The sequence below is a fragment of the Chelonia mydas genome, chromosome 5, assembly GCF_015237465.2.
Source record: "Chelonia mydas isolate rCheMyd1 chromosome 5, rCheMyd1.pri.v2, whole genome shotgun sequence".
Lineage (NCBI taxonomy): Eukaryota > Metazoa > Chordata > Testudines > Cheloniidae > Chelonia > Chelonia mydas.
In genome coordinates, this window is record NC_051245.2 from 55,491,923 (window position 1) to 55,517,343 (window position 25,421).

Genomic DNA, 25,421 nt, shown 5'->3' on the forward strand with positions numbered 1-25,421 from the left:
GTGCAGGCGCTGATCAGCTCAGGTGGCTTGCAAGACGGGGATGGAGACGAGCCAGGCAGCCGAGGAAAGCTCTTCACACGTGTCCAGCTGCCTTTCCACGGCTTCTGCAGCTCAAGATGCTGCTGCGGCTGCTGGCTGGCTCCTGCCTCCGCCGCCGCTGTAATGTATCCCCTCTGCTGCTTGTGCCCTTTTCGAGCTGCCAGGCTGCATCTCCCCCTCTCTCTCGTCAGTTTTCCCCATCCCAGCTTCACGTTCAAGGTTTAACAGCGAGGTCACGTCCATTGACGTCAGCTCGAGTCTTACTGTACGTCCGGCTGCATTTACATACATCAAGGAAATTAGGGCATTAAAAATATGCAAATCCTGCTGCTTGAAGAAGAGACTGTAGATTCCCGGAGCGATCGTCCCTGTTATTGAAGATTGTAATTAAAGGAACAGAAACAAACCAACCCTCCCCCTCCCCCCCGCATCCCCCCCAAAAAACAACAACAACCAAAAACCCCGAATGACAAATATCTGTTAGGCACTGAGAAGAGATTTCTGCTGCTCCGGTTCTGTGGCTGACTGAGGACGGCCGGCCTGCAGCACTGCACGGAGAAGAGAACAGGTTAGAGGAGGCTGCTCCAGACGTCTCTCTATGCATAATCAGGGCTTCGCCGCTGCGCCATTCTCCTCTCCTCCTCCTGCTGCTGCTGCTCCTGTTGGTTCCAGCGTGTATTATTTTTAATACTGATGCATATGTAAAGGTATATTTGCATTTTTTTAATTTACTGAAAGTTACAGGCTAGCGCATTTTCTTTATATTTTCCTCCTTGATTTAAACAAAAAAATCCTTTTCTTTTATTTTTTGCAAGACAGCTCTGCTGTATGTGCTCTATATACAGTTTCCTCCCTGCTTCTGGTTGTATAAGGTTACCAAATATGCACATTGTTAATACAATTCAAGCTGCACAACATTCTTGTTTGGTCTTAAAAGGAGAGGCACATATTACTGACGTGTACCTTGATCAGCTGTAATGGCAGCAGCTCGCGAGTGAAAGTTTGACCTCCTAATTAACTTCATATTAGAAAAAATACCATTTTAGGGGACAAGGCAATCTAGATAAAGAGCGTAATAGGAATTGTTTCAAACGATTTCTAATATTTCGATGCTGAATTATTACCTATATACGCACGTATTTCTCTGTTGATTTCAGGAATCTTTGATTTCAAAATATTCTCTTTAAATTGTGTAGATCTAGGTATGGTCAGCTTTCTCCAAGGAAGACATTTTCAACCATGTTGTACGTTCTGTCTTAACGGCTACATTAATAATGTGTTACGTTTTATTTTTAACTTGTGTGGCTTAAAACCGACACCTATGTGATTTGAAAAAGCATTTTCATATGTTATTTTAAAATATTGCCGATATCAATACATTTTATTTATCCTAAAATCCACAGGCCTTGAAGTATGTTAAAACAATGTTAGGTTATTTCAGTTTATTTAAATGGGGGGAAATATTCTAACCCCCAAACAAATAGTTTAAACTGTTTAAAAATAAAATATTACCGTCTTTCTAGCCATAGTATGCTTTTAAAAAATGTAGAATTTCGTACCATAAAAAGAACAATGCCCGCACGTACACACACATTTTTAAAATTAAATAAGTCTAAGCATATGCATAGGTAATTAGTTACGCTATGAATGACTTACCTGCACGAACGAGTAGGGCAAAAGTTAGCCCTCCGCAAAGATTGTAATGCATATATTTCGAAATACATATCAGAGTGTAATTTTCGTTCTACATTATTCAGCACCTGTTTCACAACATGTATACTTTAATTCTTTAGCGATTCTTATGGTATTTCATGCGCTGCCTCTTGCTCTAGATTTACAAGCCCTACACTAAAGTGCTCATATGATAGGTCACCCAATAAAAAGTGGTCAGATGGCCACACGTAAAACATAAAAAAAAAGAAAGAAAGAAAGAAAGAAAGAAAGAAAGAAAGAAAGAAAGAAAAAACGGAAACAGGCACTACCATCCATTAGGTTAGTTCTTACCTTACCATATATAGCACCAATATATTAGGAAAGTACATTTTCTACACATTTTTATGAATAACTGTAGGACGCTACAACTGATTGCAGAGTCGCTCGTTTACATGTAACGTTGGGGACACCTAGCTGGCTAAAACAATTCAGTCTTCTAGGCTGATTTGAATGAAAACCTGTGAATCATAGCTCTCTGCCTCTGTATTAAGAGAGAGGGAGATGCACACTTACGTGCACGTACATATGTGTGTGAATAACACGCGTAACTTGTATATGCACAGGTACATGTTTGTACATATAGACACCCATCTGTGTGTGTGAATGCGTGTACATAGGTCGGCACGTTACATATATCACTGTTATATAATGCACAGCTCTCTGTGTCACACATCTGTCTGTGGTGTACACGGTATGTCTATATGGGTAGATAGATGCTGTAACCATATCTCTATCATCTCCTTCTCTGTGCCTGGTCTCCCTTAGTGGTGCAGGGCAGTGCCCGATGCGCCTGGATGGCTGGCTGCCGCTGCGTGTGCTGCTGCTTACCCCGGGGCCGGTGGGTCGCTGGGTGCCGCCGCTGGAGGGTGGGGAGAGCCGCTGCCGCGCTGCCTCCGGTGCCGGTGCTCTGTCCCAGCCGGGCTGCCTCGAGAGCGGTGCCTGAGCACCCCCCCCATCACCCGACACCCACCCCCCCCACACACACCCCCGCCCCTCGCTCTGTATTACCATATGGAGGCCGAGTCCCTGCGAATCACAGCAGCAGCGGGCGGCATTTGAATAAGCCCCGCAACCAGCACAAACCCCAACTCCTCCGCACGCAGCTCTATCTGCAAGGGCCACTTTCCCGGCCCTCCTGCACCTTGCAGCCCCTCCCCCTCCAAGGCATGTGCCACAGGGAGAGCAAGGGACAGCTGTCACTTGCTTCAGTCACTTGCCACTTTAACACTAACTTGGCCAATAGCATAGAATATGAACAATAAATATCGCTCCCCCCCCCATTACGTTACACATTAGTTACCTAATACTGAGCATTTGCAAGCTAAAAATACAGGGATATATATTTAGCGCCACATCCATACATTTCACCTGTGTTTTTTTTAAAATACCACAGAAGGATCATTATTCATTGCACATATTTTACCCAGAAAATGCCTAGAATCTGGATAAACATTGGATCTAAGAGATGGAGCAAGGTGTTTGTAAAAAGAAACTTTAATTCTTGTTTCAGCTTTTTTTTTTTCTTGCTTGCTTGCTCCTTAAATGTAAAAGATACAGCATTTCACCCGATCATGCTGTAAATAATAAGACCTGTACAGGCACACTTTACAGGTGGGCACTCATTCTTTGGCATTCTTTACAGCTCATTTTATCCGAGAGAAAAAATGCAGCTCTGGAGGACTGTCCTTTTCACAACACCCAAACCCCTTACTGTAAGCATTAAAAAAATTAACATCAGTGCCCTACATTTTAAAAGCACCTGCACTTTTTCAATAAGACACAATTCTATTTATTAATTTAGTGCCCCCACAACATTACTAAATTGGGACAGTGGTTTCCCTGTATAAAAGCTTCCCTTAACTACGGTGAATACACCTCACTAGGGCTAAATCCTCTCCTTTGGAGACAAAAAATCAAAACAACCCATCCTTTTGCTGATTAATAATCTCTTACATGATATCCCAAGGCAGAAACCAAGAGCAGCGGCAGGAGAAGAGAGGACAAGAATTTTAATACCGGGGAATTTAATTCACATTTCAGATAATTGCTAAATGGTTAGATTTTTCGGAACCGGGGGCGAGGAGTGGGGTGACGTGCGGTAAACTCTTTGTTAGATACATTTTAGTGAGTCAATAATATTGTGAGGCTTCAAAACGCTAACTTCAGCATTAATCATGGATAAGTAGCCAATGCAGCTGTGTTTCTATGCACGCAGTGTTCGGAGCTTTAGCACTTACGGAATAAGCATTAGCCACTTTTTCCTGATGGCTTTTGTGTTTTATTTTCTTCAGCACTTTACACATTGGCATAAACATCAATAAACTTAAGATTTCAACTGACCCATTATTTCACTGGTTTCTATAATAATCTGTCCAAAATGCTGATTTAACCTGGTTGGTTGTTTTTAATCCACCGGGGTCGCTGAAGTCCACCGCTGATCTTCTAGTACCGCACAGAGATCAAGTGAAAAGGTGGCGCGGTTGGGGGTGGATGGGACGGAGGTTGGATTCATGTCCCTCACCCCATTTATTTCTCTAGCCCCTTCCCAATAACTGACACAACTTTGTGGCCCTGTCCAACAAAGCCCCAGTACCATGGGCAGGTGAGAAAGGTGAGATAATACTGTCACTAGGAGAATATTTACAGCCCTAATAGATCCCTGGGGGAAAGGGATCAGGCGGGGCAGTCTGTGCCTTTGGACGGCTCTGGCCAGCAGGGGGATAGCGACACCTACTGGTCGCCCACACAAACCTACATGGTTGCGGGGGGCTGTGTGGGGCTGAGTTTAAATAAAAGGCTTAAGCAGAGCCACCATCAGACTCGCTTTTCCTATCGAATACACTCAGTAGGGGAGGGAATAATGAAACCAAGCTCATATGTGTAACCCTTCAAACTCAGAATTTAACAAAGCCAAGGGGGCTCGTCAAAAGATTTTAACCGAAAAAAAATTAAAAACAACAAGCACTGGAGAGTCAAAGGCGATTGTGATATTCAGCTCACGAAACGCTCTTCTAAAAGAAATCGACCTACTCTCCCTGTTATATAGGCATAAGAGCTCCGACGTACATTGTCTGAAGTTAAAATTCTCCCCCTTTCAGTGATGATCAGGATTATATTATTCAGACATTACTGACCTGATGAGAATCCTTTCAAACCCTTAAATGCGGAGTAGGTCCTTCCCAGGAAGTTGGCGAAGGACACAGTGGGTACCAGGACCGAAGAAGGGCAGCACTGGCAAGTCCTTCATATCGCCCCCCCCTCACCCTTTCATTCACCCACGACTGTGCCCAGGTTGAGCCTTTGTCCTGCTATGGTGGTTGTTTTTAACGGGGGCGAGGGAGGGAAGAAGGAATATTCTAAAAATCATTTCAGCAGGGACATTTCCCCAAGGCTTTAGCTTTCCAATGTTAGGACCAAAAGATAGCCATGTAACAGTAAATGTAATTTACTGTTAAAGGTAGCAGTATTTCACAAACCATTTGAGAAAGGATGAATGACCTTGACAATAATATCATAAACAATAATCTAGTTTTAGTATTTAATCTTCAAAAAGAGAATTTGTCTTATTTAATTTGTGTTGGTACTGTATGGAAATAATACATCCTAGCTACTCCCAATGTCCATTGAGTAACTTAAAGTGTTTCTTGTTGCCTCTTTTTTTGTTTTGTTTTGTTTGTTACCACTCTAAAATTAAAGGTCAGGTTAATCTTACCAAAAAGATATGTTTACGAATGTAAACACTGTTTAGAAGTGATAATCTTGTTAGCCTGGCTAGCGGGAACACACACGAAGATGTAGATTATACATTTGATTGGATTAACTGCTTTTAAATGTTTTTGTTATTTTTGGTGGTCTACTAACTGGGCCTTTACACAGTCAGTTTGGATTGGTAATTGACTTCCAAGACTTCATTTTAGCATTTATTTTTAAAATAGGCTCATATTTAAGATACAGTAGGAGGGAAAAAACAAGCTTACTGTCATTCAAGGACATGTCTATGTACCTGCAACAGTTTCTTTCTTTTTTCCTTACTTATTTAGTTTTTTAAATAAAACGTCCACCTCTTTAACCATTACGAAAGAGTGTGCCTCAGGCCTATTAAATATGTATTTTAAAAGGTAATATGGCTGACATATGCTGTTGAAAACGTGGCTGTGCCACAATTACCTTTCAGAGGTTTTAACTTCCTTTCATTCTGTGCATCCAGATGTAGGTCCCCTAAGCATGTATGCTCTCAATATACATTAAGGATAATAAACAAAACTTAGCTATCTCTCAATTACATTATATCTTCGTCTGCATGAGCCCCATATCCATAACATAATAATAGTAACCTCTTCTTTTTAGAAAATATAATACAATAAAAAGGAAAGATACTGACAAAGATATTGTATCTGGTCAAGGATCTCACCTATAACCACAAAAACAAAACGAAAATCAGATATGTCTTTAAGTATCGAAGAGGTATATAAATACTGGGTGATCACACCTGCTGCAATATGGATAATAACAACACACCACTTTCCCGCTAATACAACAGTTTATTTGCCTGGATGTTTTTGTGGAGATTATTGTTCTTTTGTTTTAATGACCCCAAACAGTGTGGATTTTGTATCTGGCACTAAGAAATGTAATACCTTTAATTTTGCATTGAAAATAATGAAGTTCCCCCAACCTACACACCAAAAATTAGCTATCCGTGGGGATTACTATTGCATATTTAACAATATTCCTAGAAACAGCACGGATATGAATTTAAAGTTTGATCCTGTTGCAGAGCAATCGGCTTGTTCTAATATATTTCCACATTTCAGAAGAATTTACTAGTTCTAGATGTTAGTACCTTTATTACAATATCTTTTGTTGTGGGGTATGTGTGCGTGTTAACAAATATTTTCGGGCATCTCCTAATACATTTTCGTGTCTGATAATATAGTAACTTTATTTAAGAAAACACCGTAGGATATTAAATACTATAAACACACGAAATCAGCATTGTCCTTTGTTCCCATATGTTAATTACAAAACTCGTTTTCTGTATTAAGAGCCCTCTCTCTTCTTTTAAAGCTTTTGGGTAGGAATGAATGAATAAAGAAATAGGGCTACTGATCAGCAACACAGTCGACATGCATTAATCAAGACATGAAAATGTAAACCTCTAACAATTCCCACCGATAAATTGGCGTGCTAGCTGGGCAGGCTAATTGTGGCAGCAGGCATATTGCATGAAACCCTGGGAGTGGCTGGCCAAGGGATGTAGATTGCAGATGATCAAAAGGCTGATGTTGCGGGGAGAGGGAAGGGTCATGGCACCTTAACCCCGCTTTCCAGGGGAAACAGCCCCAGCGCAGAATTGAGGGATTTTTTTTTTAAATGGAACATCCCACTTCATGTGAAAGTTCTTTCTGAAGCCCTATCTGTTTTGCCTAAGCAAGGTATACGTTTCTTTCTTTGAACCGACTTTGTACCTTTCTCTCAGAAGTACCGTCACAGAGACTCTAGAACTTGGCTCAGTTGCGTTTCTGTTTCCTTCAGCTAACAGAAAGGTAGCCAATGCCATGGGCAGGGCAAAAGTCAACTTTATCCCCACCAGAGCGAACAGGCATCCCGGCTACACACCCTTACAAAAGTCATCCCTTATTTCTTCAATAAATACACCATAGCTAGATGGATGGCAACTTTATAATGCGCACGCACGCAGTCTCACACTAATGTGCGACGTGTGGCTATGATCCTGGGCGTTCCAGCTCTGCCTGAACCCGTGTGCGTATAAATTCTTCTTCCCTACACGTGCTGCCCCTCATTGAATACAGCCCGCAGTGTGTGTATGTGTGTGTGTGTGTGTGTGTGTGTATAAATACGCCTATAGGCAGGTCGTCATCAGGTGATCAGGCTTGTAATCCAATAGTATTTTTTCGGGTAAATAAGATTTGTCATTAACAGTAAGAAATTAAAAGAAAAGAAAAGGGAGATGCGAGCCCGGCTGGTGAAATGGCTTCTAGCTTTCCCGTGCTGCTGCTGCGCCCGGCGCAACCCACTGAGCCCAGCACTAAACTTTCTCTCCGTGTTGCAGGAGATCAACGTTTCCTAGGAAGTAGGCGAAGGGACCGAGCGCACCCAGGCTATCTGGGACGGGTATGGGCAGGGAGGGAGGGGATGCTGCTGCCGACATTCTCAGCCCACCTCCTCCGTTCTCCCCCCTGCCTCAGCGCAGGGAAAGCTCCCGAGCCACCCTCACCCACCAAGTGGGTTAGCATCGCCTCGCCGCCTCCAAAGCACAGGGGGACCCTGCTGATCGGGACACACCTTGCCCCCAGGGCCTGGGCACTAAGGGGAAAGGCCATCAGAGTCCTGCCAGGTGACAGGCAGTGCCCAGTGGCGGCGGCTGCTGGTGCCCTTGTACTTACCCTAGCGATGCCAGTGTAAATGGTGGCCGGGGCGCTTGCACTCCCACTCTCCCAAGGCTGCCTGCTTGCGAGAGGCTCAGCTCCTGTCTCCTCTCGTCACCCTCTCCTCATGACACACGCACGCCTTCACTCACATAGATTATTGACTTTCCGAGCCAAGCCCTGCTCATTCAGCCTTCGCCAAGAGCGAGGGAGAGGGGAGGAGGGGGGACCAGGATGCTGCCCTCACCGGGCTGCAACGTGACGCGCCCCCTTCGCCAGACATCAACCACCCACCCCTGGACCTGGGGGGGGGGGGGGGCGGGAAGCCTCGGGGGGAGCCTGATGTGCACGTCAGCTCCGAGCTGACCAAGGGCCGGGGAAATACAAAAGCCTGTCTGCTGGGCCCCCTTCCTGCCTGTTCCACTGATTAAGCCTGCAGGCGTCCGAAAGGGTGGGAAAATCCAGGGGAGCGGGGCCGCGAGCCACTTGCATCTCCAGCTCGGTTTAACGAGGGAGATCCTGCAACCCCTGCCTCCCTCCACATCCCGGGCAGCAGCAGCACCAGCAGCCGGCGCTTCTCCTGCCTCCTTCCCTCACCTCGGCGCAGCAGCCCTTGCATGTAGGGGATGCTCTCCCTAACGAGGGCAGTTCCTCCAGCCCCATGCAAACGGCCCACTACACAGCTTTAGATTGTGCCCAACACGCTCAGTGACTTTTTCCTCTTGAATTTATTTTAAAGGATTTTGGGAGGGAAGGAGGTAACCTCGACACAATGTATGTTCATTCCCTCCTGGGATTTGATCCCACACAAATGAGTTCAGCAGACAAACTGCTGCACGGTAGTGATAATGCAGAGGTGTCACTCAAGGTCCAGGTGGGTTAGGATTCAGCAAATGAGCACCTCGATTGTTTCAAAAAGCGCTCCTTTCCCAGTCCTTCAAGATGTGTCTTCAGAAAGGAGACAAAACACAACATTAAAAGGTATTTAAAAATGGAAACTGACAGGCGCGGGGTGAGGGTGCTTTAAACAACAAATTAAGACAGATAACATCTGGGAAATCTTGCCAAAGGGCTTTTAGTGCAAAGTGGGCATAGACAGACACTCAAATAATTTTGTGGATTTGGTTAAAAAGCTGCCTGTTTATCAAGCCAGCCCCACCGTCGGTGCTCCGTTAAACACAATCAAAGCAGGCCTCACCATTAATTCGATAGGAGGCTTTATGAATAATAGCTCCCTCGCTCGCTCTCTCACCTACACACACACACACACACACACACACACACATCTTTTTTGGGGTTGGAGGGTAGAGAAAAAAAGCAGTGGAAACTTTCAGTATTGAAAGACACACTAACTGTCTTCTTGATTTCCTTGGTGAACTGCAGGTGAACTGCTACATTTTTACAAACGATTCATCTACACAAAAACCTGTTTACCTTTATATTCCGCCTAGATGTTACAGTACAGAATAGCTAAACAACCCGCTTGGAAAACAAACCCCATACATTTCTAATTGTTACATTTACCACAGTTTGTTAACAATTTACACAAAAGTGATTCCATCAGACAAAATCTCCTTTCCTCTATAATGAAAATTATGGCACAATATGATTTGGCAAATAACTGATGGGTGTGCATAGCACATCTGCAAGATTGTGGTTCGTGCCGAGTTATGTAAGTGGTATGTGTCTGCACAGAGTGGGGGATTGCAAACATTAAAGTACAAAGACTTTGACGCTATGTTTTAAGATGAATTTACCTGGCATCTTCTATTTCAAAATAACCGAGTTAAATTAAAAAGCGATTGTATCAATGATCATGAAGTAAAATGGATAAACAGGAAATTAGTTTTATTTTAAAACTAGACTGGTTATATCAAAATAAAAGTGACCTTTGCTTGGTGTAGAAGGAAAACAAAATTAAATAATTGTGAAATAAATAGTTTAACCCTCTATATAATGTTATAAACCTAGGACAATCTTTATTTTCCCCCCAGATTTTGGCATTATGCGAAGTGCATAACGTTATGAGTATAAATATCTGCATATAACTATTTATAAAGTTATTTTAATATTTAAATTATATCATAATAAAATTACCTGAACTACATATTTTTCATTAAAATGGTTATCTAATCCTTTTCTCATAATTTAACTTATTGTCTTTCAACTCAAATCCTAACATTTGCTTTAATTAAGTTTTAAAGCTGAACTCGCTTAACCCCCCTCCTCCCACCAAAAAAAAATCCACACAGAAATGTTAATATGTTGCAAACTGCTGGATAACGAGTGTCTGAATATTGTTTTATAACATGCCATAATCCGAAACATGAAACATTTCGACAGATTATCATTCAAACTCCGGGAATTAGCAGAGTAATTTTTCCTTACATGTTCCATAAAAAATGCCCAATGACTACATTAACTTTACTTTGGACCATCAGTTGCCCGGTGTATATTTCTTGCTGAGGTAGTTCACATTCAGGTTTATTCTTCTCCAAAGCAGTACCTATATATACAGTAACGACATCATACTTTTCAATGTATGCCTATATTGTTTTCAGCATTCAAAAACAGCTAATCTGTTTCTGGGCATGTCAACTGCAGCGACGAGAGAAATGAGTTGCTGTCGATCTTTAAGAATTCAAGAGACAAAAAGGTGGAGAAAAATAATCCGATTGGTCCTACTGCCATTGAAGTCATTGGGAGATTTTCCATTTAAAATAATTAAATGGGAGCAGGATTGGGCCCACTTGCTTTGATTCTGTCTAAAATAGTTTGTCTTCTAGTTGAAAAACGGTAGTTCTAAAGCCAGTTTATGATTACAACTGGAGACTTGATTCTAAAAAGCAAATGTAAGTGAATGTAAATGACTTCCTAGTGTTTACAAACGAGATTTAAGACGAAAAAAATGTTTAATTTTACATGATTTATTAAACCCCGGGTTTTTTTCTGTCCATTAATAGTATTGGGGTTTTTTGTCCATTAATAGTATTATTCACTATTTTATTAAGTATAATGAATCTTATCAAGTGGAATGAGATTTACCATGAGTTTTCTTTGAAGCTGTTTTGATGGAGACAGAGACAGTCCAACCAGTTTTAAAGTTCTGCTTTATTTCTGAAATTATTTAAAATTGTGTTCTCTCTTATCTATTACTACTTTGGCTACTGAAAGCTTTACTCTGCTCTTAGTACGTTTGCATTTATGCTTGCAGTTGGCGATGCTCTCTATGGACAATACAGTCTCGATGTGCAGTCAGCAAAAATACCATAGCAAAAATCGTATTGCTTAGTAAGTACTGGTCATTTCATGTCATCGATTTTTAAGCAGAACTCTCCTGTGAAGTCGTCGGAGACTTCAGCTTTAAAAAGATGACACTATATTATTCCGGTCTGCATAAGATTAAATCGATTAAACAAAAATAAGTTAGAAATGTAAAATATATTATTTTCGTCTATGGTAGCTTAACACAATTAAAAATAGAGCTCCGTCCTTCAATTTCTGCTGACGCAAAACTTCTATTAACTTCAGCTGACGTTTTCCCTGAGAAAGGAATGCCAGATCGAGTCCCTTACTTGTACAGTAGCTATAATCAGGACATGTATGGAGTAGCTGAGGATATTTATCTCATATATATATATGTTAATGCCAGTTCGTGTCGTGATAAAATATATATGTTAAGTAATTAATACAATGAGAATTTCTGAAAATTCCTTGGTTGTAGGTGTTTGACTTTTTAAGATTTGCACATGTGGGTCCAGTTCTGCGCCAACTGAAGTCAAAGGCAAAATTCCTATTGAATTCAATGGCCACAAGAAGGGCCTTTAAATTGTATTTGGTTTACCTCCCAAAAGTTTTGAGTCCATTTCTGTGTCTGAGGTATACCTGCTAATCACGGTGTGCTTTATAACATTCAGAATGGGAAAATGAGAAAGGGCCTTATGACACATTAAGATTTTCTACGTAAAGAAATAAAGGCGACCAGATAAACCAAAGACCGCGTTTGAACAAATTAAAAAGAGAACATTACACTGCAAAATAGAAAAGTACCAAGCTGATCATTCTAATCCGAAATGTTAGAAGAAATCAAACCAAAATCTGAGTTTTATAATTAATATCTTTTATTTGATATCGTTGCGATTGCTAGATGCACGTGAACAGCTAAATAGAATAGACTTCAGTTGGAATTTTTTTGGTGGTGGCACTTTCCTGATATATTCTGGGAAGGAGAGTTTTCCCCCATGGGAAAGAAATGACAAGCGTTATTTCCCAAAGACTTTCCTGTGGGTTTTGTGCAAAATGCAGATCCACAAAGGTATCTGATATTGCATAAAACAATTGCTCTCCAATGTGCTTAGTGCCTTTAAGATCCATTGAAGTTGATATTGAGGGCGGCTAGAGTCTGGCAGGAAGTGCTCAGCAACTTGGGAGATCGAGACCAGCAACCCACTTTTATATGTGTGTGTGTGTATATATATACATATACACACACACATATATAATGCTAAGCGTCTAGCATCTTATTTAAAGGTGCAAAGCTGGAATGAGTAAGCATTCTGGGCACGTGTCTTGCAAGAACTCCTGCCAGGGGAGCCCATTCCTTCATGCACCTGGGTCTTCTCTTGAGATGAGCTGCATCAGAAGTGAAGAAATAGGAGCTGTCCTCCATCTAGTCCAAGAAAGGGTCCTTTCTCTTGTACAGACGTTCCCAAGCAACTCTGCACTTAATCATTTTCCAACAAAAGATACCTGCTGGAAATCAGGCACATTCCCATAAAAAGGGGGTAGGGTGGAAGTGGGCGGGGGGGTGGGGCAGAGAAAATTCTCTTGAATTCCGTCTGGTATGAGCCTGTCTCGGCCAAATCTATGACACAATGCTATTCACAACAGACACCTGTGCAACAAAGCTATAATGTACCTGGGTCAGATTTTAATTAACTAGTTCTGCGGGATAGATCTTCAGAAAAAGAAGAATGAACCATTTAAACAAGTTGCGTGCGTGCATGCTGTGTGCAGTATATATTTGTATAAATGATATATGGATACATACACATACTGTACATAGCATATAGACATTTACAAACTCTCTCTGTGTATATATCTATAGCTAGATGGTAATGTGGCAGATTTAGGTTTCACTTCGAGAACTTCACCACAAAGTGCCATTGAAGAATCAAGGATCACGGTCAGAAAACAAAAATGAGCATTTTTTACTCTGGGCTATGCTGCTTTTTGATTCTGACATCCCAGTGTCTCTTCCCCTTTTATATCCCCTGTGACCCGGAGATCAGTATTTGCCCCCTCTAAGTCACTCTCCTTCTTTTGGACAGAGCTAAACAATTATCCGCTAAAACAGGGACCCTAACCCTATGACAACTTCCCACTTAATCTCCAGTAAATGCTTCCCACCAGATAACCAGGGACAAAAGGAAAGAGACCCAAGTAATCAACACTTTTTTTCAAAAACTAAAATGCAGGGAAAGCCAGATTTATCCCTGTCTTCTAGGAGAGGAATACAAAGCTAAAGAAAAACAATGCATATGCCTAGCATTTTGTTAAACAGGTTTGGTAACACGGAAAATAAATATGGTAAATTAAATACATTTGTTAAATACAAACGACATAGGTCCCTTTAAAAAAGTCTAAATGGTTTTTTAAAATATCAAGCAGTAAGAAGTGAACATTTCAAGGTCATGTCATGCTCAATCCAAGAGGATTACTGTATATTTTCTAAGAAAAACGCAATGGCCCAAACTTTATACTTCGTATGTAATCTGTGAATTTACTCCACTTTATTATTGTTGCTGAAATTTGTTTCCTTCAGAAATATTTATTGTCCCTAGAGAGGTAATCAAACTCAATAATACGTGTTAAATAAACTTGTCTGTATCAAGCAAGCTAGATCACTGGAATTTTTATTCCAATCTATGACTCAATTTACCTCCAGACCTCCCATACGTTCCCCCGGAGACCAGCAGTTGGTCTTGTTTCAAATGAACGTGGAAAATGCTTTTGGACATTCTCCTTACATGCTTTTGGAAACATAGGTATCAAACGAAATACAGATATTTAAAGACCTTTCGGGGATTCAGAAACAAGGCACGCGACAGAACATAAAAATAAAATAAAAGTATACACCTATTGCTCCAGTAAGTGTTATCACACACTTTTGTCTGGCCCCTTTTAATTATTTTACAGTAGGAATTAGAAATCTGTTCGTTTTAGTGACGTGAATCCCCGGCCGTTTGTTGCATTGATTTCACTCATCGAATTGAAAGCCAACATTAAAACCTTTCATCGTTTCATTCTCTAATAAATGTTCCCCCTTTAGGTTGATTTCTGTTTCTTTTCAACACCTAGACGAGCAAATTCCTAGCACCTTTTCTTAACCGAGGCTGGGAGCACCACTAAATCTGTGTGCTGGCCAGCAGCCTCAGAGAGACAGAGGAGGGGAGTGAAAACGCCAGTGATCCTGCACAGGGAGAAGAGATTTCACAGCAACTTAGCAAGCAAACAAGACAAAAAGTTAAAGAGTGATGGCACTATACCTTGCCCCCGGTCACTCAGACGTGCGCTTCCCATTTTGTACATGATGAAGAGTTTTGGTAGGTGCTTTTTATATGTGGTTTGGTTTGTCTATATAAGCTCTGCTCCTGTACTGTACAGAGAAACGCCCGTTGATGGACTACAGTGTTAATTAACGCAGTGCTAATTTGAGTAAGAGGAAATGGAGGTGGAACTAGGTGCAGCGAGACTGCGATGGGCCAGTGACCTCTAGTGGAGAATCAAGGACATACAGTTGGGATGAACTGTCACAGGAGAATAGACAGTAAATTTCCTCAAAGCATCTTCCCCTTCCACTCCAACAGTTTACTTGGGGTAGAAGGGTCTGTGCGGTTCTCCAGTTAGGAAGAATAAACTGTGTAAAGCACCAGCGCGGAAGATGTGATTTAGCCCAAGTGGCTTAATCTAGCTGCACTGCCAGTTTAAAAAAAAAAAAAAACAACCGTCAACATTTCTGACTGACTGACATTTTCGGGGGAGCAGGGAGGATTTGGAACATTTGGGGAACATGCTCAAGACATTTGAGGTCACTGTTAACACAACCCAGGGTCATGCTGCAGCATCAGAAGCTACCTCCCCAAATATCACCCTAGGGGAAACAAACAAACAAAAATGTCAGTCAGCAAATAGAGATTAGCAGGCAGGACTTTATTGTAAAGAGCATACTTGACTAAACAAATAAAATGCACGGAAAATATTACTTGTGTAAATAACAAAAGTGACTATCAAACATAACCCCCTTCCTTCCCCAAGTTGAAACGATTAGGGTTATTAAAAAGTTAGAAAAATATTTGAATGGGAAATTTATTTTAACCACCAGATAGTTACAGAGCATGTTGATTATAAATGGCTTTGAGGTACCTTGAATATGAAAGGAGTTTATGGATGCAACCACTTTGTAGCATATTTAGAGCTTGAGCATACATGTTGAGAGTGTGTCTGCAACATGAAACACCTCGTGTGTTACACATAACCACATATTTAATTCTTTATTTTCGTTGATCCCAGTAACAACCAGAATAAAACTTTGAAAATCGGATAGAATCAGTTAAAATCATTCTAAAAAGGCAATTAGAACAAACTCATGATTGTCGCTTTTTGGAAATGCCTAATGTAGCATTCTGGTTTAGTTTAGTTTATTTACATTTCATAGCAAATAATGTATCAGGAAACGACAGCTGGGGGGAAAAAAAGACAATTCACAATTAGTATTTTAAGGTAATCTTTACAACTACCTTTACTGTAATCAGCCCTTTTTGGGTCTGACCCTTTGTGCCTTTATCCCACATCTTGCAATCTGGATCTTTGCACTTTTCTTTTCGCTGTAGGCAATAGTTTTAAGATTCATAAGAAAGACAGAAAGAAAGAAAATACATAAAATACCACGCAGTGCAGTGGAAAATTAAACCCAGTGTAAAGTGAAGAGTAAAAGTAAGCACAAGGGCAATTTCTCAGTATTCATTCTCTGCAAAAATCTTAAAATCAAAATCAGTCTTAAAACGTGAATATAAAAGAGCCGTTCTGTTAGTAAATTATTAGCTAATCCTAATGCAGAAAAAAAGGAGAGATTTCTGCCGAGGCATGAGAAGGGACTCATGTATGTACACTTACTACTAGATATGGAATTACTTAAAAGTCTTGTAATGTCTTGGCTTAGAAAACTCTGCTCTGGAAAACAGACGACGAGTAGAGCAGGAACTCAAATTAATCAGGTAGAGAAGGGAACATGGTATAGGAGAAAACTTGCAAACCACACCAGTAAGGACTGAAGGTGTCCGATCGCTTCGGAGGGCGGAACACATTTCGAAAACTTAAAAAGTGAAACAAATGTACTGTATGAAGAAGATGGGACAAAAGTCCCAAACTTCGGTTAGCTTAGCTGCCTGGAAAAATATTGAGACAACAGAAATAGCTGACACAAAAGTGACTACAGATCTCGAAGAAAAGTAGGGAATGTATGGGGAAAGTTAGAGAAACGAAAGCATTTATTCAATTTCAGCATTAAAAAAAAATCACAAAGAGGTCTTACTGCAATTAACCAAGTAAAACTGTTGAGATAATGGCATGGGTTCATAAAGAAAAGGATGAATAGAGAATGCGGGGAGGGAAGGGGAAGCCATCACTAGAAACCTTAAAATCTCTCAGCTAGGAGAAAAGAAGAGCTTCCCCATATTGCATTGATTTTTATCTTCTGTTTAACCCAGCAAGGGTTTATACGAGTCATGGCAGAAAATTGCCCTTCAGGTTCAATAATTAAACAGAGGCAGGGTCGTTTTGGTCCAGGTTAGAGATTAGGGACTATTATTAATATACAGTGTATAGAAAAGACTGATCGAAATACCCAAGCAGTTAGTGTGTGATCCAAAATACACCTTTTGAAAAAGTAAGTATAGTAGCTACACAGGTTTCATAGATTTTCTATACTGTGACAGACAAGAACTGGTTTTTGCTCTTAAATAAAGGAACCAATATCTGACAAACAAAAAGAAAGAAAGAAAAACACCCTCTGTAAAACAAGGAGACAAAATATATTAACTCCGCCCATACTCTGGATGTTCACCACCAAAGTGGGGAAAGATCCATATAGTTAGGTATCTTTCCCACATTAGTGAAGTCTGGAACTACCACAAGGAAAGAGAACTGGTTTTGCCCCACAGATGTAACAATTCTAGACTTGTTGGGACGTGCACGCCAGCAGTGAACAGTGTGGGTTTTGAATCCTTATTTTTCTGACTCTGTAGAGAATTTTCTGAACAGCATTTTCTTTCCCATTTAAAGGCAAATGGCGTTAGGATTGATAAGAACCGCTGACACATGAATCTTTTACCTGCACTAAATGAGAGCAGGCGGATAGATCAGAGATTCTTTAAAACATGCAAATAGTGGGAGGTTAAAGCCTAATCATAATCTGTGATCTAGAATTAAAGATCTTACTAGTCATCACCCTCTAAATCAATCTACCGACAGCCCATCATCCATGTTTTATTTACCAGAGAAACACCTGTCAGGTTATCGGGGGAAATCCACATGTTTTAACCAACAGCTTCAGTACAATGAATTTCGGACTGAATTATTTGCAATTTTCTTCCTTTCCAAAATTACTTGCACTCTGTGCAGAGATTGCAGGAGAGCCAGTCAGCTGAAGGGTTTTCAGAATATATATCCCCTGACATAAGGATCCACTTCTCTAGAACTTCATGCTATGTCTCTGGTTACTTTCCTAGCAGAGGACAATATTATGACACACACATCAAGTGTTTGAAGCCGATTTCTGAGCATTAAGATCCCCTCTCGCTTTTCCCTTCCATAAAAGATCTCGCTATTATGGTGCCAGTACGTGAGATGAAGGAAAGGGGACATTCCGCATGAAAGAGTGAAATGCATTTGAAGAGTTCATGGGCTAACATTGAAGGAATTGCTAAAGCACCACCCTCACCATCATCATTATCCCTGCCTTGATATTCATTCTCCGGAGAAAGTTCAAAGGCAAAAAGCAAATTTCTAACCCACTTTAAAGTCACAGGTTTCCATGCGCTTGCAGGATAGTTTAGATCTATGGAGTTGTATTTAGCAAGGTTCTTTCTAGTCTTCTTCAACAGTGGATCAAAGGGAATGATAGGACTGAACTGATCCTAAACTGGTTGCTCAGTTGTGATATGTCCCAGTGGAAAAAGTTTAATTTCAGAAAGAAATAGGTGTCCCATGCCATGAAATACTACAATATCTCTTCACTTACAAGAGATTTCCATTCATTTGTATTTTCTCATACATTCTCATGCAGTCTGGAACAGTTACATACAGTGATGGCTATTTCTTATGTCCTAATAGCTTGTATTGAATTTTTTTCTTATCATTTCTTTTAGGAAACTACGTCTGAGTCCAATGGATTGTTTGGTTTGTGGAATCAAAGTCCACCTAAGAGTGGCACAAGCCACTGGATATCCCTGAATGCTGGATTTTGTACCTGGATCACTGATTTAGCCCAAAACCGTGTAAAAACTCACTATTGTGTACTATTGTGTAATCTATACAACTGAGCAGACTCATGTATCTTGTTTATTTAAGCAGGGGAATGATTAAATTTGCTCTAGATGCACTAATTTCAGACAAAAGCATATACCAGTGTATAAGACTAAAAGTTCCCAAATTTAATCAAATCACAACCCCTCTTCAAAATCTTCCATTACAAATGTATTAGCCTTTTAGCAGACAGACGTTTCCTGGCACAGCTATGGTTCTGAGCGGATGCTGCTGCTAAAACGTTGCTAAAATAACCCCAAACCAGTGGTGCTCCCGCTTGTTTGCTATGCACCAGAGATCAGAATTGAGTTCTCAGTGTTGCGACATCATTGAAAAACTCAAACAAGGGGGAGATCTTAAAGGAGGAGGCTATTCTCTGTGCACAGATATTTTGGTAACTAGTAATAATCAGTAAATAATAATAAAATCTATGAAATAGCTTAACGCAACATACTTAGGCTTAATTAAATAACCCGTCTGTCTGTTTAACCCAGGATTTTCCGATTTTTTTCCCTTATGGACCTCATTTTATAAGAGACATTGTCTTGTGGATCAACTCCTTTCCTAATTTCAATTGTTCAGATCCCCTCCCCTCCCATTCATGACTGGGGCAACTATCATTTCTTAAAGGGGGAAGTCATATTAGGAAAATATCGAAGGTCGTTTTCACCATCTTTTCATGCCATTTGGCAGATGGAAAGGAGAAGGAGAGTTCCATCTCATTACCAGCCAGCTCTCTGCAGAACACCAGTAAATTGTTCTATGGATCAGGATAAGAGTTGCTGGTCTAATTTCCAAATATATGGTTTCTGTAGCACACGTAGTATCTTAGAACTTTCTTGTGCCTCCAGTTTCTAAACAGGACTCCCCATCACAGACAATGGGGAGTTGTGATTAAAATTCGATGGCAGGTTATAGCCCATACTGTTTACAAATTGCTTCTCTGGAATGGGGTTCTTTAACCACAAGAAGTTCAGAGGTGAATTGATTGACACGCACACAAGCAGGAGCCCTCTATTTCTGCTTCCTATTAGCCTGCACAGTTATGGGAGATCTTCCCCCACATCTCTGCCCTGCCCTCTATTTTTATCAAAAAAGAAAAACTAATTCCATCCGAGACCGGAACTCAGAATATATTAATGAATGGAGATTATCTATACAACAGGAAACAGACGTCTGTCAATTATAGAGCTCTCCTCTGGTTTCTCCCCAGATTGTACCAATCTTTTCCCTTTTACAAGACTACATTGCCACTGAAAGTAAACTTCGAGTTTGTGGCATTAGCAGAAAACTGCAAAGCCCTCTTTAGCCCTAGCCTGATTATAAACTGCCCCTAATTCAAAGTCAGCTTGTCTTAATTTTACACTGGTAAAATACACAAATCCTCAATCTGAATCCACCGTTGTTTCTTGCTATCATTGTTTGCCCTGTTGGAGGAGTTGGTCCCAGGGTAATAGAGAGACAAGGTGCGGGATGTGGTATCTTTTATTGGCCCAGCTTGTGTTGACTAGAGAGACAAGCTTTCCAGCTATATAGAGCTCTTCTTCAGGTCTGGGAAAGGTACTCATCCCTCCTGCACTTCTCCTTTTCCCTCCTCCTGGCACTGTTGGGTCTGGAGCTGGATGGAGGGTTTTAGTTTGTTCATTTGTTTGTTTTTCAGAAAAATTTAACAAACATGATTTTGTTTGTTCATTTTCATCGTTTTCAGCAGGAAAAGTTGCCTTTTAATTGAAAATCTGAAAACCATTTTTTTCTGGCTTTCAGCAACTGAAAACCGTTTTTTGTCAGACATCCCTCCAACCTTCCTCCCCAAATCCAGCCCGAGATGATGGGCGGTTTCATCTGAACATTTTGGGGTTTTGTTTCTCTCTCTCTCTCTGGGAAAGCAGACACTTTCCATAAACACCTTTGTTTAGTTAAAAACCCATTTAAAATTTTTTTTGAAGGAGAATTTTTGACTGGCCTTATTTGCCTCTCCATCCACTCAACTTGGAGTGGGCTTTTCTCATTCTCCCCCTTCTCCTCTTTAAGATCCCTTTTCTGCAGAATCTAAGCTTTCGTTTTTTTAAAAGTATGTTTCTAACCCTCCTGTTGGCGAAGTTAATATTCCAAATGCCAAAGGGAGATACTGATGCAGTGTTGTCTTCCAGAATCTGCAGTCAGCCTCACAAAGTGACTGAGCAGTGTGAACTCCCCTCTTCCATTCATCTCTGTTTTTACTTGTCAGCACTCATTATTTCATTGCCGATCATTTTATCAGCTGGAATAGGAGAAAGGAACGAAGCACACAGAGTGAACTGGGACTTGGGGCAGGGAAAGAAACAGAGTGGAAAGAAAAGAGGAGAGACACAGAGATGGGGAATGGGAAGAGAAAGAAGGGCCACAATAATGGTGGTTCTAAAGATGAAAATATTTCCCACTGAACTAGTGTAATAGGATCATCTGCCTCCAGATTACCCTCTTGTGACCAAGGGTGCCTCCGCCATGCCATGCCATGCCTCTGTTTTGCCCTTCTTCAGGGCTTCTTAAACAAACTCCAGTCTTTCTTATCCACTCACAGCCCTTCTTGGGGTCTGGTTTTATTAACACAAAGTTCCAAACACAAACACATTCCTACCTCGTCTCAAGCTGACACAGCCCCTCCTCACTGAACTACTGTGCACTCCTGCTCTCTAAGCAGCTACAGAAGATGCAAGGGCTGGCCTACCTTTTCCCAAAGGAAAAACAAACCTTTTAGCTGGGTCTTCTTACCCATCCGCAGCTCCCTTCCTCAGGGACCACTGCCGCAGACCCTCCGTCCCTACAGCTTCACTCTGTACTTCCCTTTCTAGCTCTGTCTCACCGAGCCACCCTCTCATCCTTCATAGCCCAGGAACAGCTCCATACATGCCCCCCCCCCCCTTAATTGGCTCATCTGAGAGCACCTGCTCTGGCACAGCAGCTCTTTAACATGGGCTGCGTACAGGCTGGTACCAGCTTCTTACTGGTATGCCGTACCGGCCCGTACCGCCCCACTTTCACCCCTGATTGTAACTCCTATGCTGGACAATGACTGGTGATGTCTGTTCAGCACCCACCTGGGTGTTGGTTACCACTTCCCTTGTCATAGTCTCTGAAGAGCTAGTATCTAGGCGCTTCCCAAACCCACAGCATATTTTAGTGAAAACCATACACCACCATTCTTATAATTTTATATGCATTAATTACACACATATTTACATGGAATGATGGGTTTCAGCAGATTGTAACCTTTCCTCTGATACCTCACATGGCATGCTTTATATCCAATATCACATTTATATGTAAATGAGGAATATGGGGCTTACAGGGTGCTCCACTAAGGTACAATGTCAGAAACTCCCCTACTACTGTGTATCAGTGCAATACTGTAATTGTCATGTGCATAATTATATCAGCATCGTAACAGCTTCACATTCTGACCTGGAGCTGATGTAGTAGGGTCAATGCCCCTTCTGAGTGCTGTGTGACCTACTGGTTTATGGCTTGATCCTATCTCATTAAGGTCAATGACAAGACTTCCATTGATTTCACTAGGAGCAGGACTGGGCCTTTAGCTCTTCCTGCAAACCCCTTATAGATAGAAAATATAGAATAGGTCATCATGATTTTAAGGAGTTGTTACACAAACATTATAAACATTTACTACATTTTAAAATTATTTAGACATACATATAGAAATCGATGTGATTTCCTTATTTTACAAAGTAGGGAGTTTGAAATGATAGCAGGATTTACTCTTCAAGAGCAATATCCAATATGGGAGTGGAACTCTTTCTATGGACTGACTGGCAACAAGTATTAAAAGTATTCCAAATATTAAAAAATATTAATTGATTTTTTTCTGCTGGCATTTATTGCAGTGGAACACATCGGTGTTGGTAATAAAGGTGTGACACACAGGAGTGCTGGTAAGAAACTGAATTCTATTTCCTGGTCGCTGGCACCTGACATGGATCAGGGTTACAAACATTTATTACCACTGCTGTGTGACAGGAATCAGTATACAGTGACTTCAGTGGTTGCTGATACTGTTACATTGGACAGGACAAAGATTTTGTGGGCAAGGTGATCTGGCTATGAAGACAGTTTCAGTAGAGTGGAGCAGGGCAGATGTAAACTTAAGTAGCGGAGTCCAGATGGGAGCGGGGTGAGAGGAAGATGAGACAACAGCAGTAGATGGCACACTCAAGAAGCAGGATATTTAATACAAGAGAATAAAAGTACAGTGAAGGGTGCAAGTGTTCAGCTGTTTATTAGGAGAACAAAGTCTGCATCACCTCTGACTTTGAGACAAGCTGTGAGCAACTGGCAGAGAAAGCTGTTACAGAATGCCAAATATAATGTGCTATGATAACCTTACAGTGACAGGAGCAAACGTGAGAATCAATGTTTGGACAATTTATGGGTTTTTTCAAAACTGGATACAATATGGTGGAAAGCGGTAAAAAGCTGCCTTTACCACAAATACAATATGATGATAGAAAGAATATTTCATATGTGGATGTCAGCAGTCTTAATCTGAGAGCCCAACCACCAAGTACCATCTGAGAAATACAGAAATGCCCGAAAGTATACCAAAAGGGGATGGGAGCCAATCAACAAGACTTCCATCTTTTGGCAGTTTTATCAAATAAATGTACAAACAAATCAAGATATAATATGAGAGCTGTAGAAATGATTGTGCAAAATGGTCAGTAATTCTTACAGTCCAGGAAAAATGTATATCACACCCATCTCAGAATGATAATTTCATTTTTGCTGCTGAACAGTTCAAGCCCTACACCGAGATCAATACCTCTCCATCATAGTTGGTACTAATTGACAGGGCTGGTCTCAGTTGCAGCAAATGAAAAGGTCAGTCATGAACACAGATTCCAGCCCACTCCATCCTTAGAGACAATCCCTCCAGCTCAGGGTTGTATTCCACCTGTGGTGGGGAAAGCTTGCAGTCCCACTGCCAATGCTATATTTGTTCGGTAGATAAATTAAGAACTTTTGTTCGCCAAGGCTGTCGAACTAATACTTTTCATTAACACTAAATTCACTTTTCAAAATGTAGGGCAATCTACAGGGACAATGTGTTTGGAAGAAAAGAAAATGTTTGAATATAGGGACTGGTGTCTGTCTAAATAAGTACTTCTTTGTTTAAAACAAATAAATAGCAAAACCACCCTATATAACTGCTTCAGTTTTGTCTGTCTAACTTAGGGTGCTGTACTGCCGTCCATTACTGTAGTATGTGAGCATCTTCCATGTAAAACCAAAAGTAATAGTGAAATCCCTCGTGGAGTCTCTGGTATTCTCCCCTTTTGGTGGTAAAAAATCTGCATGAAGTCAGTTTTGTTTTGTTTTGTGTGTTGTTGATTTTTTAAAGATTTATTTGTTTCAAATCTTTTCTGGTTGGTTTTTGGGTTGATTGGGGTCTTTGGATTGAAGGGGTGTCATCTTATGGTGCAAAGGCCTTTTTGAAGAGAGAGGTTTTGCAGCACTTTTTAAAGACAGTCAGATTCTGGATTCACCTAATCTCCTCTGAAAGTTTATTCTGTAGCAGGGGTCGGCAACCTTTTAGAAGCGGTGAGCCGAGTCTTCATTTATTCATTCTAATTTAAGGTTTCGCGTGCCAATACTACATTTTAACATTTTTTAGAAGGTCTCTCTCTATAAGTCTATATATTACGTAACTAAACTATTGTCATATGTAAACAAGATTTTCAAAATGTTTAAGAAGCTTCATTTAAAATTAAATTAAAATGCTGATCTTACACCACCGGCCCTCTCAGCCTGCTGCCAGCCTGGGGTTCCGTTCACCTAGGCCGGCAGCGGGCTGAGCAGGGCCCGTGGCCAGGACCCCGGCTGACAAGGGGTCAGCAGCCAGAACCCCAGACTGGCAGCGGGCTGAGCGGGGCCGGCGGCCGGGACTCCAGACCAGCAGTGGGCTGAGTGGCTCAGCCCGCTGCCACTTAGCCCACTGCGGGTCTGGAGGTCCGTCTGCCGGCTCCTGCCAGCCAGGATCCTGGCTGCCAGCACCGCTCAGCCCGCTGCCGGTCTGGGGTCCCGACCCTGTCCACATAGTGTAGGTGCCTACTTTCTCCCTGGTTCTGGCCCATTCTCTTCCTCTCTCTGCACTGAGATGAATGTGGGAGTGCGCTGAGAATAGGGCTGGGGGTGAAGGAGGAGGCTGGGGGTTGGGGTGCAGGGTCTGGCCAGGAGCTAGAATGAGGGAGGGGGCTCAGGGTTGGGGCAGGAGGTTTGGGTGTGGAGCGCTTACCTGGGCAGCTCCCATTTGGTGTGAGGGGTGCAAGTGGGAATGTAGGTATGTGTACAGGAGCTCCCGTTTGGTGCTCAGGGTGGGGGTGGGTATGTGGATGTGGGGGGTGCAAGAGTCAGGGCATGGAGTGTGGGGGGCTGGGTATGTGTGGGGGGTATAGGAGTCAGGGCAGGGGGCTGGGTATGTGTGGGGGGTGCCAGAGTCAGGGCTGGGGTTGTTGGGAGGGGGTGCAGGGGTCAGGGCAGAGGGCTGGAGGGTGTGGGGGGGTTCAGGGTCAAGGCAGAGGGCTGGGGGTGTGTGAGGGGGTGCAGAGGTCAGGGCAGAGGACTGGGGGTGTAGGCTGGGGTCGTGGGGGTACTCCCAGCCCCCTGCCCTGAGCGGCTCATGGCAGGGGGCTGGAGGGGATA

At 41.8% G+C, this 25,421-nt stretch overlaps 2 long non-coding RNA genes across 3 annotated transcripts in view; one reads left to right on the plus strand and one right to left on the minus strand.

Moving 5' to 3' along the window:
* The window catches only part of LOC102944490, a 163,764-nt gene extending 148,226 nt beyond the window's left edge, over nucleotides 1-15,538 (minus strand). For both annotated transcript variants that reach the window (XR_005226004.2, XR_006290978.1), the window contains exon 1: nucleotides 14,690-15,538. This is a non-coding gene — a long non-coding RNA (uncharacterized LOC102944490). The remainder of the gene's footprint in view (nucleotides 1-14,689) is intronic.
* On the plus strand, nucleotides 1-24,162 carry LOC119566740. The gene is made up of 3 exons (XR_005226010.2): nucleotides 1-746; nucleotides 14,502-14,746; nucleotides 18,569-24,162. It is a non-coding gene; the product is annotated as an uncharacterized LOC119566740 (long non-coding RNA).
* The last annotated feature ends 1,259 nt before the right edge of the window (nucleotides 24,163-25,421 follow it).